Consider the following 16,827-nt stretch of genomic DNA (forward strand, 5'->3'; position numbering starts at 1 on the left):
TCACAGGTATTTGTTTTCTTCTACCTCTGTTCCACAGATGTCATCCCACTTTCTCTTCTTTACCTGAGGTGCTACAACAAATTTAGAAATTTATAAGCATTTTGTAAAAGGAGAAAGCAGGTGGGTCCACAGGAAGTGGACCCAAATGTGTGTTGAATGAACATTTATCTGCTTCAGGAGATACTTGATCCTGTTCCAAGAAATACTTGCCATACGACGCCCCAACCTCCACCTCCCAACCCCCGTTTTGCCAAACTAGCTCTTGGAAGCTTTAGTAATGCAGAAAGTGAAGAGGGTAGAAGGGTAAAATGTACCAGACTAGTAGTGGAGAGGGTTTCCCCCAATATTTCAGAGGAAAGAGAAGCAAGAGCACGCATGACGTAAGAAGGAAACAGATGGAAGAGAAAAGAAGGACTGTTAGCAGTGTCACCCACACATCTATCTGCTTTATGATGTCCAAGAGTACAAATAAAGGATTTAAGCTAAATAGAATTGCTTTTAGTTGGCTGTACCGTCTTTCATGTATCACTGTCTTACTCTGAGGCTGGACTGTATGGGCCACAGCTTAAACAGGGTCATAATACGTTTTGGCATAGATTGATATTAGTTCAGAAGCTTACTTGAAAATTTAAGTAAACACTTGCAGCATTTGTTCAGCTGAGTGATGGGATTGAGGAGTACATCTGGGGCAGTAGGCTAGTGGATTCCCAAGGTGAGACAGCAGCCCCATGCTTTGTTCTTAGCTCTCCAAATATCAAATGAACAAAGATGAATGCAGACAGATGAAGCCTGACGTCTCTAAGCCCAAAGAGTCTCCGAACATCCTCCTCCTATTGTGATGAATAAACCATCACTGCTACCTGAATGTCGTGGCTGTCGGCCTCAGATCCTTGACTGTTGGTCCCATTGCGCTTTCTGATTAGAGTTCAGCTTCGCTCCCAGCCCCCAGGCTTCTGTGCCCCGACTGAAGCGTTCTCCGGGGCCTGTGCGTAAGCAGCTCCTCAACGGTAATCCCTCCTCTGCCAGCCTTCTCACAGGGTTGCAGAGTCTGCCCCAGAGAAGCCTTAAAGATCATAGAGGGCAACTCTGGCATTTCACACAGGAGGAAACTTGAAATCCCACGAATTCTCCTCCTCTAGCACGCTTGCTAAGCTGAGATGGTAACAAAAGCTGAACTTGGCCAGTGGGAAAGAGGGTGTGAGGAATGAAAGAGAAGCATGGCTTCACAGCCATGACGTGGGAAGGCCTGGAAATCGAAGTGCCTGAAGGACCTCAGATGGGCTCCTTCCTCCTCTGGCCCCATGGTCTTAACTGCCTGTGAGCGGAGGGCATCTGGGGTTCACCCAGGTACAGATGCCAAGGGGCTGCCTGCCCTGCTCACTGTGTCATTATCTCCATGTGGCTTCCTGGGAAACATTGTGTGTTTACTCAGCAATCCTCAGCATGAGAGCTCAAAGGTGACCAACATTTCACAAGAGGAGACTCAGTCCTTTGGCTTAAATCTCTGTCTTCTATTAAATGCAAAAACCCTGAACAAGTGGAGCCATCATGGAAGAGCAGAGAACTGGATTCTAGTACTAGTTCCACTGCCAGTTCCTGAGAAGCTGTGGGGAGCATTCTCAAACTCTGAGCCTCCACCTGTAGGTCACAGGACACCCTCTCTGAGGGACCTTCAAGGGCTGCCAGGATTCCAAGGTAAACCGATAAGAATGACAACTATGGTCTTTCTCTACAGAGCGGCTTAGGAGGAAATGGATGTGGAGAAGAACTGGGAGATTGTGAGTTCTGAAAGGGAACTTCACAATCTGGCTAAGGGCTGCCCAACACAGAAAAGTCAACGCTCACAGCGCAGAGTCCATCAACATGCCCCTCAGAACAGCTGTGTCTTGAGCCCTTATGAGGGGGCAGCCCTGTTCCCAGATATGTGACACCCAGAATCCAAAGCCTCTATCTCTTGAGAGGAGGCTGTAGAGATGATTCTGGGATAGCTCCTCTCTCCTGCATGAGGCTGAGGGAGAAGCTATCCAGAAAGGAGAGGTAACCGTTGAGTACTTGATAATTCCTTAGCCACCAAACAAACGTCCCTTGAAGATTTTATACCATAAACACTGCTTGCCAGTTTTCTCCAGTAAAAGATGAGAGTGTTTCAGTTATTTTTAGTTTTTTTACTTCTGAGAGACCACTACTGTTTGAGTTTGAGCTTGAGTTATACCCATTTCAGGCAGAAGAGGAGTCTTTTTAGCTTGCATGAGGGAGAGCTGAATTGTGTCAGGTGGAAGAATCTCATTATAGATAAGGTTGTGATTAATATTGGTGGGTGGCGTATCTTGGCCTTGGGTTAGCTAAGGGTTGAGGGAAACAGACAATTGCATATTTCCTGGCTGTTTGGCAACTTTTTAACCCTTTGCTCTATTTGGGAAACTTCCAGCCTTATGAGTCCTACTTTCACCATGAAGAATCCAGAAAATTAGTTCTCAAATTCCTCTGCAATTACAGCACAGGCATATGAACAGCGTTCCACCAATCAGAGTTACATTTGGCTTGGAAGTGAGAAATCTAAGGAAAAGGGCTCTAGGTGGAGCCCATTTGGCTGGCGAGGTGGGCAGCAGAGGTTTCTTTTAGAAGCAATGGGACCGAAATGGCATCAGTGGAGCGGCAGTGCTGGTAGCCTTTTTCCTTGTTGGGGCAGCCATGAGGCAGCAGCTTCTTCATCAGGGCAGTTCTGGAGCCTGGACTTGGAAGTCATTCTATGAGATTGGTTACTCAGGGCCCCACTGATACTGTGAGCTGGCCAATTGCCTCTTCATAAACTCCTTTCTGCTTGATTACCAGAATCAGCCTCTGTGGCTTAGAGTGGAGGGCCCTGAAGGATTCGGCAACCAACTACTAACTCTATACTCCATCTTACAGACATTCTGAGCCCCAAGATCACTGGCCACAGCAGCAGCAGGAGTCTCAGCCAGAACTTCAAGAGTCTCTTTTCTCAAATCTCGTTCCTCAAATTTTGTTTCTGCCTATAAGTTTCAGGCCCCCCATTCTTTCCTCTTGGACTTATCCTCTCACATTGCCAAGCTAATAGCCACTCTGCAGGAAATGGACTGGGGAAGGAGTGGTCTGTAAATCTCATGTGACCATGTCAGTCGCCCTCAGCCTGGCTTCTAAGAGCCAGCCTGTCATGAGAAAGGTACAAGTCCTTGCTCCTGGAGAGAGAGTATCCTCCAGGATGGCTGTCCCCAAGGAAGCCACTTTGGGGGGTTCCATTCAGGTTCCAAATGGCTGGCCATCATTCCATTCACAGAGCCTTTGAGATCTTCTTGCTTAGGTAATTAACCACTAGCCCACTATAGAATTCAAAGAAATGCCCAATCAGGTAGGCAATTTCTGCTTGTCTCCAATTAGAAGTATTTATAAACTCCACAAGGACAGGGATGCGTTCTCTGATGGAGTAATCCCAGTGCCTAGAACCATTCCTGGCGCATAGTGAGGTGCTTAATAAATCATTACTAAATAAATTATGAATAAATGAATGAATTTATTTACACTGCAAACACTTCCTCCAAGATAATAATCTAAAACTACTGTGGTAGGAATAAACAATATAAAATTTTGGAAATTTGGTATGTCTTGCAAGTTTCACATGCACAAAAATATTTCTATCCGTCTATTCTAGAAGCCTATAGCCATGACGGGGGAGGCCCAGTGTAAGGCCTTAGTGGAAAATGATGGGTTACTTCTTTGTGATATTTTTGGTACCACCTACTAATTAAAATTTATTGACACTTGTAATATTTTTACTCTAGGAAGCCCTCCAAAATCTCTACTATCTGCAAAGCACCTAACCTTTAAAAAAAAAAATGAATGGACAACCGTGCACATTGCATCTTTAGTCTTAAGCCAGTTTGAAACTGGTCTTCAATGTCTACATGAATGAAACTCAAGACGCCCAATAATGTGACCCTCTTGCATATGGCCTTCAAGTGATTACACAGTCTCACGTCAAATGCATTTTCAGTCTGTGGTTGTTACCATACTAAAACGTTTGCATGTATCACCTGATTTATACTTCAAAGCCATTGAAGGATGTAAGTCATATAATAATCTCAATTTGACAGATGAAGAATGTGAGATATTAAATTACTTGCTAGTGGATGGTGGTACCAAGATTCCAACCCAGTCCAGCTGACACCACACCCTGCGGCCCTAACTATTGAGTGTTCTGTATCTGATAGACCAGAGGGTTTCTGGGGCTCCTCTAATATCTGGGTATGGGGGCAAATGCTCAATGATTATTGTCATCCCCAAATATCCAGTCCCCACTCTGAGTCTCACAGCACCTACTTGAGGCCCAATGGGAGGCACAATGAAAACATACAACCCAGCAAGACTCACTGTTTCTCGGATGTTTTTCTCTAGTCTTATATCCTGGCACGCCCTGTCTACACAAATGCAACCTTCTAAAACCAAGTATCTTTAGAAAATTCTCTGTGTGCTCATTCAACAGAATGCAAAGACTCAATTTTCTATCTTATCTTTTCAGTCAAAAATTCTGTTTTCTAACCTCACTCCAAGCATCCACTTTTGCAATTTCTCTGTTGGAAATGTTGTTCTGGACTGCCAAGTGACTTCAGTGATAAAAGTTTGACAGCAAAATTATTTGCTTTAATTTGCCAGGAGGAAAAACTTTGTCACCAGTTATTCCATATATTTCAAATTTATCTTCAGTTTGCTGAAGAAAATTTGCCTGAATAATTTAAACACTGGTGGGAAGTGGAGGGGTGTGGGGTGAGGTGGATTCCTCTGTCTATTTTCCAATCCCTTCACCCCTTATCCATCAAGGGAATGAAATTTATAGACTATTTTAAAGATAACAGCCTCTCAGTCATAGTAAGTGTGAATAAATGACTTTTCAGGTACGTTTGTGAAGAAACCTTTTGTCATTGTTCTGAGGCCCAAATGTAAGCTGGACTTTGTTGAGATTAAGTTAGCTGATTGAGACCTCTATCTGAAAGTCTCTTACCTATGCCTCCTTCCTTTTTCACAAGAATTACATTTATGGACATTTCCCTTCTTAGGACAGTACACTGAGAACATCCCACAGAAAGGAAGCAAATGTCGAGCTGATTCTACACTGGAGCTCCTGGCCTGGACTAATTGTGTTCTATCCTGCTACCCAAAGGGAAACCTAAAAATACAAACCTGAGTTTATAGCCACACTGGGGTAAAAAAAAAAAGGAAAAAACCATTAGAATCATTTCCATTTCTTTGCCAGAAAAGGAAGACATTGCCAAATAGAGGATATTAATGCTTAAGCTTGGTAGAAAAGCCAAGAAAAAGCAACCCAGCACAGTTGAGCCAGTTTTTTGGGGGGGTGGAGTGTTCACTTTCCCCCCTACCCCAGGAAGGTTGCTAAGCAGGGTATCTCACTAAGTGCCCAGCAATGGAAAGGAGCCGAGGTTCCCTGGGAGGGGGCTTTCTCAGTGTCCTGGGCTCACCTAGGAAACCAGATCTTAAGGAAGCCCCTGATTACTTTGCCATGTCCACAACTTAGCATTTTTCCTGGAATTGGAAAACAGCTGAGAATGTTGGGCAAGTCCTTCTTGCTCATATGATTCTTTTCTTTTGGTTTCTTGTCCACTTTTTTGAAACCTGGGACCAGTTCCAGCCCTTCCTTACAAGGGTGGGGCCTGCAATTTGGTTTCAGTTTGATTTACCCCAGTACCTAACCCAGTATGAAGTTTAACTAAGAATTTTATAAACACTTTCTCATGCCAACATATGTGTCTCGCAATCTAGACATCTGGACGTAATGTCAAACAAACATTACCCACCACAAAAACCAGTTGGATCTGTTTGTGGTTACTTCAGCCCTGGGTACTTCCCTCTTTAAAGGTTCTGGCCTGATACCTGGGGGAAGTAGCTTTTGACCCCATGAGGCTGCTGGCTCAGTGAGTAAAAGCTATCTCTCAATCATTTTCGTTTTTTCTCAGACCTATAATAAGAAGCTGGATGACCCAGCCCCTCCTTACGGGGTGGCTCAACATTCCTCCTCTGGGGCGCTAAGCCTATTTGTGACAGTTTCTGTTGAAATACTTTTCTTTGGGCCAGATTCTGAACAAAAAAAATATGCAGGATCAAGATATGATTTTCCTCATTCACTTAGAGATCCAGGAGGTATTTGGGAGTGGGCTTTCAGAATTCCATCCTACATGACCTTATCTTGCCTGTGCTCTTGGAAAAGTTTTCCAACTGCCATATATACCTTCATCTACCATGAATATAAGATAGAGATGACATGGTGGTTGATTCACCAGCAGTATCTAACCAAAGTTTGTATACTATGCTCCTATATTACCCACAATCCTATCATTGCTAATAATAACACCACCTAACGTTTATTCATCACTTGCTGTATACATAAGGAATTGTTAAATCTTTTACATTCACAATCTCATTTAGTTTTCATAAAAACTCTGTGAGGTAGGTATCACTGTTATTCCATTTTACAGATGGGGAAACTAAGGAGTTGTAACATGGACTAGCTTGCTCAAGGGCATACAGCTTATAAATGGCAGAACTGCCACTAACCTGGATCTGTCTGGCTCCAAAACCCATGCTCTAATCATGACCATAAGCTGCCTGTCAATTTAGGGTTGATGATAGAGAAAAGAGAAATTTCAGTTTTATAATTGACGCTAGTTATGTGACATGTCAGAATCAAAAGTACAATTCTTATTCATTCCAAGGCCCTCTCTTGTGGCTGTCTTTCTCCCTTGCCCAGGATGCTCACAAGCACAGGACTCTAAATGGAGGAGGTAACAGAGTGAGGGAGTGATTTAAAGATGCAGAGCAGAGGGAAGAGAGGAAGGAAAATCAAGGGTGGAAAGGAGCTTCTTGAGCAAAATAAGGAGAAAGAATGTCTTCTGAACTGTCTAGAAAGAGCCAAAGACTCTATAGACAGGGCCCATAAGCTGAGGGATCAGACTGGAATGAAGATTTTAGGGCTTCCAGTAGGACCAGTGTTTTGACTGTGAGTTCCAAAATGTCCAGCCACCAGCACGCAGATTCCTGACGGGGTGTAGATGGCAGAAGTGGCTTGGTGGACTCCACAGAGTGGGGTGGTCGGTCCTACGCTATCCTGGCATTTGCAGTCTCAAAGAGGTGTATGCTTTTTGAGGGGTGACCAGACTCCCCAGCCTATCTGCACCCTTAACCATCCAGAGGAAACTCACAGAAGTTCTCCCACCCACTCTACCTCCACCACACAGCCGAAGAGTGTAGCAGTAAACAGTTGAGCTTGCTGCCTGCAAGAGCGAAGGGCAGGATGCCTGCTCTAGTAAGGTTTCAGCTTACCAAGACTTCTTTCCCTTTGCACCCCTATTCTGCAGGACATTTTTAGTGGCATAAGTTTTGACTAAGTGATTAAAACTAGGTTAGCCTTGTCAGGAATAAACACGTGCAGCCATGAGATAATAGTGCCTTGAGGGGTATGTGAGTTTGTGTTTCTTGCTCATACATAAACCTTGGTGATGTTTAAGTCCACATTCCAGGGGTCACATTCCTGTATCTGTTGACATAAATTGAAAGCATTTTACTGTCAGCTTCACTCCCTTTAACCGAGTAGCTACCTGGATCCAGGGACAAGCTGGCACCACCAACGTGCCCAAGGGCAGCTGTGGGCTGTAAACCCATGTGTCTAGGTTAATGTTTGCTTATGTTTATACCTTCCCTGATAGGTGGATGGAATTTACTAATGATTGTGTTTCCCTGAAAAGTTAATCAATGTCTAAATGAGCCAGTCACAGATCACCACGGTGGTGCAGTGAAGTTGGACTCTGAGCACTTGTTCCCAAGGGTCATGTCCCTTGGGTGAGGGCAATAGGAAAGTTGCAGTGAGCAGTGCATGTGACCTGAGGAGCCCAGTCTATTGCTGGTGGGCTGTTGTACACCTGATGCAAAGCTCTAGAGTCTAAACACAAGGGACGCACCTCCAGGGCATAATGTGACCTATCCAGCCAGCACACCTGGCTACAGCCCTGCTTTCTTCAGGCCCCTTTATCACCTTGACCAGGAGACCTCTGTGCACACTTCATCAGGGCTATTCATCCTGGAGTTGTCAGCCAGAAGAGCACTTTTATCCCTGCAAACATATCTTGAGCATATATCATGTGCCAGACCTTGGGGGTATCGAGAGGAAGAGGGTGGATGAGATCCCAGCCCTCAAGCAGCTGATAGTTGAGAGAAGGGAGACAAAAAGGCAATTACAATCTGGTGTGCAACTTGCTACACTAGGGAGTCTGGTCCCTGAACACAGACTTGGGGATCAGGGAGGCCTCTCAGGGGAGAAAAATAAAGTCTGAGTAGAGCCTGGAGGGCAGCTAGGGGTTTGCTAGGTTGTTGGGTCCTCAAAGAGGTCCACATGCTAATCAACAGAACCTGTGAATGTCACCTTATATGGAAAAGGGGTCTTTGCAGGTGTGACTAAATTCAGGGTCCTGAGATGAAAGGTTATCCTGGGTCATCTGAGTGCCCCAAATGTAATTGTAAGTGTCCTTATAAGAGGGAGATTTGACTTCGGCAGAGGAGAAAGCAAGTTGACCACAGAAGCAGAGACTGGAGCGATGTGCTTTGAAGACAGAGGATGGGTCACAAGCCATGCAAGACAGGAGGCCCTAGAAGCTGAAAAGGCATGAAAATGGATTCTTTCCTCAAAGCGTCCAGAAGGAACCAGCGTGGCCGACACCTTGACTTTAGCCCAGGGAAACTGATTTCAGACTCCTGGTCTCCAGAAGTCTAAGAGAATAAACTTGTTTTGTTTTAAGTCACTAAGTTTGTGGGAATTTGTTATAGCAGCAACAGGAAACAAATACAGTGGGGACAGGACTTGGGGACAGGGAGTGGAGGAAACAGCATGGGCACAGCACATCCTATGACTCTGTAGCTGGAGCATAAGATGTAGGGAGTGGAGAGAGTGGTGTAGTGAGAATTCAGGCTGAGGAGGCACTTCAGGTCAAGATTCTGACCCTATAAGCCAAGTCATTGAATTGGGGTTTCTTCTGAGGGCACTGGGAGTCATTAAAGGCATTTTGAGCAGGAAAGAGACTCAGACTATCAAATGGTAACTGAGGAAGCTCCCTGTGGCTAGTGATATAGAGTCTCAATTGAGGAGGGGGAAGTGGTGTAAGACCAGAGGCAGAGAGGCTGTAGGGGAGGCCGCAGGCAACATTCATTACTGGGTCTGTAGCTCTAGCAGCTCCTGTTGCATTTCCAAGCTCTCCTCTGAAGTTCCAAGGACCCAGATCAGCTTCATTTCATTCAATTAAATACTGAGTCATTCCTGACTTGTACAGGAGTATCCGAGTTGCTTGTGATATTGCCTACAAATAATACCACATTAGGTTTGAGTTTTTGAGATATAAAATTAGGCTGTGCAGGTGGATTTTTCCAACTATTTCTTGTATAACCATAAGACGAACCTAAATAACTTGTGATAGCAGCTGAGCCTAGAACTGGTGGGCTAGGACTTGGGGCCTTGAAAGCATGTTTCTATATCTTTGGTGATAATATTCAGATATGAATCTACTACTGTTGATGTTTTCTGGTCTCTGGACCCCTTACTCAAGTGCCAATGGCTGAGTCAAAATCCAGGATTTCTTCTACTCTTCTAGATGCTCCTGGATAGAACTTGCTAGAAGGGTTGCAACCTAAATGCATGCTGGAACCAGTCAAAGCATAATAGAGATTGGTGGTGCCTGTCCTGCCCAAAAGCATTTGAATTCAAATGTTTAAAAAAATATATCCCATACAGCCTTCAGGCCAAACTTTGTAATCTGGATGAAACTAAGCCCATTTCAAAATCAGCATTCTCTCACAGGCTCATCAGGGGACAGGTATTTTTAAAAGGGAAACTCACCACTGCAGCTTTTTTAAAAGGTGATTTGTGGTTTGGCAGGAACTGGAGAGGGGAACTCTGAGTGGAACAGGTACCAGAATCTTCCTGGTGTATAGGCCTGAACAATTGACAACATCAGCTCTCACACCCTGCCACCTCCAGCTGCACCAGCCAAGGTTTAGATAAAGTCTGAAGGACATTTTTAATAATAAACTAACCACTTAAAAGAAGTCATAGGTTCAGAATATGAACTCAAGGCTGGGGTCTATGGCCAAGGAGAAAAGCATTTGAGAGAACGGGCTTTGTCTCTTAGGCAATGAGAATGTTGTAGCCTTTCAAACATAAATAAAAGAAAAAAGCTTCATAACATGGTGTCCTTATTTAACAAGAGATCTGGGGTTCCCCCCAGCCCAGTGAATGGGACATGTGATAGACTTTTTTAGGCAAGCTCATTTCATTGAAGGAGTCAGGATAATGGGCGGTGAGGAAAAGATGATAGCTGAGTAAACTGGCAAAGAACAAGAGGAATACAGCCATAATTTCTGACTTCTATTTACAGTTTTGGCATCTTCAGTCTGCACGTCTGTAAAATGGTGGTAATTAACTTTGCCCCAAACCCTGTGCACGAAAAAATTTACTGAGATAAGAAGTGAAAACAGGTCAATAAACCCCAGCAAAACTGTCTTATCTATAATTTGCTATCAACCAGGTACTCCTCCAAGCTCTTTACATGTCAATTTATTCAAACCTCACAACAAACTTAGGAGATACTTTGGGATTATCCCTATTTCTTTTTTTTTTTTTGAGGAAGGTTAGCCCTGAGCAAACATCTGCCACCAATCCTCCCCTTTTTGCTGAGGAAGACTGGCCCTGAGCTAACATCCATGCCCATCTTCCTCTACTTTATACATGGACCGCCTACTACAGCATGGCGTGCCAAGTGGTGCCATGTCCAGACCCAGGATCCGAACCAGCAAACCCCAGGCCGCCAAAGTGGAATGTGTGAACTTAACCGCTGTGCCACTGGGCCGGCCCCAGGATTATTCCTATTTTTAAAGGTGAGGAGATTGAGGCAAAGTGAAGACAAGTATTTTGTGCAAAGTCACCGTGGGTGTGAGCCGGAATTTGAACCCAAGAAATTGAGCCACAGAGTCTAGGATCTTAACTACTACTGCATTTTACAGCCTTGCTAGAAAAAGAAAATCCAGATGATTTCCCAGCTGTCTCTCAAGGTAGTACAAGTAGTAGTGATAGAGTTCTGTTTTCCAAAAATGGTATAAGAGTTCATATTGGACGAACCTTCACACAGATGTCACACGGATGACAAGGATGACTCTGGACAAAGAATAAAAAACAACAATGTGAAATTACTAGTGTATGATCATAATCAAGCAGAAACTGGAGGAGAGCTGATACATCAAAGAGAAAATGACCCTGGGTGAGCTTCCCTTTTAAAAAGTTTTTACTTTTATGGTTTTACCTGATGGTATATCCCAGTCAGGTGTGTAGGGTTAACTATAATTTGGAAGCAAACTGGAAGTTTTACTGGCTTGAGGAATTAAGAAATGAATTTGGAGCTGCCACAGCAGCTATAAAGTGATAGGAGAACCCTGAAAAGGATAGAACCAAAGAGAGAGAGCCCCAAAATCTGCATATAAACTCTGCTCAAATCTCTGGCTGACTTCCGAGTGACAGTATGGGGCAAACTCCAAGCTAAGGCTAAAAGAATCAAACATAGAATGTAGCTGCTGCCCGCTGGAGGGGAGATAGAGTTTGAAGTTTGAGTTTAACCAAGTTAGCTGCCTGCTAAAACAACAATAATAAAAGTCAACACTTTACCAAAGAATATAACAGAATATAGAGTCTATACACTGTATCATTTGCAACGATCAAATTCAAAATCATTAGATGTTTCAAGAAGAGAGAATGTATGCCATACTCAAGAGAAAAGGCAATCAATGGAGACAAACACCAAGATGGCCCAGATATTGGAATTAGCAGACAAAGTTTTTAAAGCAGCTATTATAATTATGCTTAAGGATGTAAAGAAAAATAAGCTCACAATGAATGAAAAGAAAGCAAATCCTAGCAGATAAATAGAAACTATTAAAAAATAAACACCTTGAAATTCTGGAACTGAAAAATACAAAATTAAATAAAAATTTGTTGGATAGGCCCAACATAAGATAGGAGACAACAGAAGAAAGTGTCAGTGAACTTCATGCTATATCAACAGGAATTATCCAATCTGAAGAGCAGAGAGAAATGAGGTTAAAAAAATGAACAGGTGATCAGAGACCTGTGGGACAGTATCAAGAGGCCTATTATATATTATTGAAGTTCTTGAAGGAGAGGAGAAAATGGGTCATGAAAAAATGTTTGAAGAAGTAATGGCCAATATTAATCCAAATTTGATAAAAGACAGATGCAAAAATATAAGCAAACCCCAAGCAGGAAAAATACATGGAAAACTACACATCAGCATGTATTCTATCTTTGCTGAAAACCAAACATAAAGAGAAAATTAGCTAGAGGAAAATGGCACATTACTTACAGGAGACTGATAATATGAATGACAGCTGATTCATTTATAATGAAAGAAACAGTGGAGGTCACAATCAATGGATCCTCTTTAAAGTGCTGGAAGAAAAAGAAAATCCTGTCAACCCAGAATTCTATATTCAGAGAAAATACACTTCAAGAAACAAAGGTAAAATAAAGATGATTTCATACAAACAAAAATTAAGAGAATTAATCATCAGCAGACCTGAATTACAAAAAGTGCTAAAGAAAGTTCTTTAATGCTGAAGGGAAATGATATCAGATAGAAACTCAAATCATCAGGAAGGAACAAAGGATACTAGAAATGCTAAATATGTGGGTACATGTAAAAGTCTATTTTTCTCTTAATATCTTTAAAATACACATCAGTATTTAGAGCAAAATTTATAACATTGTATTACAAGGTATATAAGACATGTAGATGTAATACATATGACAACTACAGCATATAGATGAAGGCAGTGAATGAAACTATAGTAGTCCCCCTTATCTGCAGGTGATATGTTCCAAGACCCTTAACGGATGCCTGAAACTGCTGATAGTACCAAACCCTATATATACTATATTTTTTCCTATATGTACATACCTATGATAAAGCTTAATTTATAAATTAGGCACAGTAAGAGATTAACAACAATAATAATAAAATAAACAATTACAACAGTATCTGTAATAAAAGTTACATGAATGTTGTCTCTCTTTCTCTCAAAATATCTATTGTACTGTACTCTTCTTCTTCTTGTGATGTGAAATGATGCAATGCTTATGTGATGAGGTGAAGTAAGGTGAGTGACATAGGCATTGTGACGTAGTGTACTATTGACCTTCTGATGATATAACAAGAGGATCATCCACTCTGGACAGTGGTTGACTGCAGGTAACTGAAACCATGGAAAGCATAAAACTTGGATGAGGGGGACTACTGTATATGGTTGCAAAATTCTTGCATTTTTGTGAAGTGGTACAATATTGACTCTAAGTAAATTGTTGAAAGTTAAGGATATTTATTATAACCCCTAGAGTACCTACTTAAAAAAAAAGCTAATGCAAATAGGGATAGCTAAAAACCCAGTAGACAAATTAAAATGTAATTCTAAAAAAAAATAATAATAATTAACTCCAAAGAGGGCATGAAAGAGGAACGGAGGAGTGAAAAATGGATTGGACAAACTAAAAACAAATAATGACATCAATACATTAATTACATTAAATATAAATTGACTAAAACATCCACTTAAAAGTCAAAAGATTGTCAGACTGGAAAAAAAAAGCACAAGAATTCAATTTTATGCTGTCTACAAGCACACTATAAATGTACAGTCAGAGCCAGGTAGTAAGTAAAAAGGTGGAAAAAGATATAGTAACACAAATTATTTTACAAAATGAACTCATTTTATGAGATTATCATAACCCTGATATCAAAACCAAAGAAAGCTATTACAATCAAAGTAAATCACATACCATATTGAATCTCAAAAATAAAAGACAACTTCATCAAACATAGGCAAAAAGATGTGTGAACAGACTCTTCACAAAAGAAGATACACCACAAGCCAACAAGCATGTGAAAAAGTGCTCAATATCATTAATTATCAAGGAAATGTAAATTAACACCACAGTGATATATCACAACATACCTACCAGAATAGACGAAAGTAAGATGACTGCAAACACTAAATGTTGTAAGATGTCAAGCAACCAGAACTCTCATACATTATTGGCAAGTATAAAATGGTTCAAACACCTTAGAAAAAAGATCTGGACAGTTTCTTCTAATACTAAACATATGCCTACCTTACTCCTCAGCAACTCTACTCCTAAGTATTTATCTAAGAGAAATCAAACATACCCACAAAATCCTTGTACAAGAATGTTCATAGCAGTTTCATTTATAATAGCTAAAAATGAGAAACAACCCAAATGTCCATCAACAAGAGAATGGGTGAACAAACTATGGTATACTCATGCAAATGGAACAAAATCAAAAAGAAAAAGTAACTAACTACTAATAAACGCAAAAAAGGATGATTCTTTAGCTGAGTGACAAAAGCCTTACACAAAAAGAGTATACTGTACGATTTCATTTATATGAAATTCTGGAACAGGTAAAACTAATCTAAGGTGAAAAAAATCAGAATAGTAGTTGTTCTCAAAATGGGGATGGAGATTGAGAGGGGAAGAGGTAGTCAGCAAGGTAACGGAAATATTCTGTATCTTGATGAGGGTTTGGGTTACACAGGGATAGACATTTGTCAAAACACATTGATTGGTTCACTTATGACTTGCACATTTTAGTTTTTGTAAAATTTTATATGAAAAAAAGAACTATCCACAAATATTGAACTTAATTAATGATACGCAATCTAAAATGTTTACAGGTGAGGGATATTGAGATCTGTAGCTCTCTTAGAAATGCATAAAAAAATAAGATGGAGGGATGTTTGGATAGATGGATGAATAGATATGAGATAAAGCAAATGTAACGAAATGTTAAATGTAGAATCTAGGTAGAGGGTACACAAGTGACTGCAGTAGAGGTCTTTCAACTTTTCTGCAGTTTGAAATTTCTCGTTGGTTGGGAAGAAGAATAACTAATGGAGTTAGGTGGAAAGAGTAGTGAAGAGGGAGTCCTAGGATTCGTACTCGACCAAAGGAATATACGAAGGAAAGTTGAGGCATGTTGAAATGTCTAGGGCACTGTTTCCAAACATGACTGTTCATGAAAATATCACGGGGAGTCTTAAAAATATGGATAACCCAGCTCCCTTCTTAGAAGTCCTGATTTAACACTGATCTGAGATGGACCTAGGAATAATTTTTAGAAGTTCACCAGGTGATCTTTGGTAACCATCCACATTAGGCACCATTGGTCTAAAAGGCCATAGTTGCTTTTTTTATACAAGGAGTGCTGTGAAAGATACTATGTACAAGCAAAAACGGTATTTTCATTTTTGGTAATCTCTCTTCACCTTGCACTTGAAAACAGTTTTAGACTAAGCAATTAGTAGCAACTAATTGCTACTGATTCAGCTAATGATTCAGCTCATTGTTATTCTGGGTGTAATGTAGTCGGGGTGTCAAAAGTGGGCCCTCCTCATTTGTCTGCTGAAAGGAGCAGTGGTGATGCCACTGTCGGTTAACGATAAATAGGACTTCTGGTGATGTTGAAGAGACTGAGACTGAGGCTGCATGAGATGGGTCTCCCCATGTCGGACCTGGAGCCTGCAGAGGGCTGGCTTGGTAGGGAAGTAGGCTGCCTTCTGTCTGCCCTCAGATCCATGTCAAGCTAATTTTGACCTCTGGGTGGTTTCCTAGCCTGGGGACCCTCCCCACCTCTTCTCCATCTATCCTAATCTTCCAAACTCTTCAAGGTCCCCCTTTCTGCTACAACTTCCCCAACTCCCCTGAATAGAATCTTACTGCACTGATAACCTGTACAATTCCTGTTCTGCAGTGTTTCTTTTTTAAAAATAGTGAAGGGTTAGCCGCACAGCTGAGAATCTGTGGATTGTGAACATGAACAAAACAGCTTCTTTCTCTAGAAACATCCTGAGGAGCAGGGAGGATGGCATTAAACTAAAGCTGCTGTTTCCTCTCCTGTCTCTTTTTGCAGATGTGGCTGGATCTGTGACCTCTTCGGTCAACCTACTGTCAGGGGTAGAGTGAATACTTATCATGTGCCAGGAGGTGACCCCAAGGAAACAGAGAAGGCAAGGCCTTGCCCTCAAGGGTACTAGTTCAGTTCAACAAACGTTCATAGAATGCCCACTTAGGCAATATGGTATAGGACAGTGTGCCAAAACCAGGGGTGAAACTTGGCCTGGAACGATGAGGTGGGTCCATCAGGTCTCTGATACTGAGGCAGGAGGCTCCAGGACTCCCAGGTTACGCTGGAAGGCCCTCGTGGTGGAAGGGCTAAGGTGACAGCAACCTGTGCCAAACAGCTGACCACAGACCACAGCCAAGCAACGGAGAGTGCCTGAGAAAGATGCAGATTCCCAGGCCCCACATTCAGAGGTTCCTGTTCACTAGGTCTTGGGGGAGAAGACTGGGAATCTGCATTTTAACAAGTGCCACTGGTGGTTCTGAAGCAGGTGGTCCAAGATCCACACCTGGATGCACACCTGGAGACACTTTCACCTCTAGAGACATCTGGGATAAAAACTTCACCCAAACTTCCTAAGGCCACACTATATCCACAAAACAAGGAAGTACTCACTCTTTTTTGACCACGGCTACCAGAGAGTGGATTCACCTGGTATTTCTACATTCTCCACCACTGCAAGGACAAAGTGTGCCCCCTCCCCTTTGTGGCTAAAAGCTTCTATTAACTAACAGAGAAGGGAAGTTTATTGCCTCCAGCACAATTCCAGTAG

The 16,827-nt window shown here is 42.0% G+C and overlaps 1 long non-coding RNA gene across 3 annotated transcripts in view; it reads right to left on the bottom strand.

Moving 5' to 3' along the window:
* Positions 1-16,827, bottom strand: part of LOC102147851 (uncharacterized) — a 37,197-nt gene that overhangs the window by 14,553 nt on the left and 5,817 nt on the right. The window contains exons 2-3 of one of the 3 annotated variants that reach the window (XR_001377521.3): positions 12,444-12,529; positions 11,189-11,224 (exon numbers count right to left, since the gene is read on the bottom strand). This is a non-coding gene — a long non-coding RNA (uncharacterized lncRNA). Of the gene's footprint in view, positions 1-860; positions 1,334-11,188; positions 11,225-12,443; positions 12,530-16,827 lie in introns of those variants that run through there. The other 2 variants (XR_011421655.1, XR_011421654.1) reach the window with 2 other exon arrangements.

Source organism: Equus caballus, chromosome 9 (genome assembly GCF_041296265.1).
Source record: "Equus caballus isolate H_3958 breed thoroughbred chromosome 9, TB-T2T, whole genome shotgun sequence".
NCBI lineage: Eukaryota > Metazoa > Chordata > Mammalia > Perissodactyla > Equidae > Equus > Equus caballus.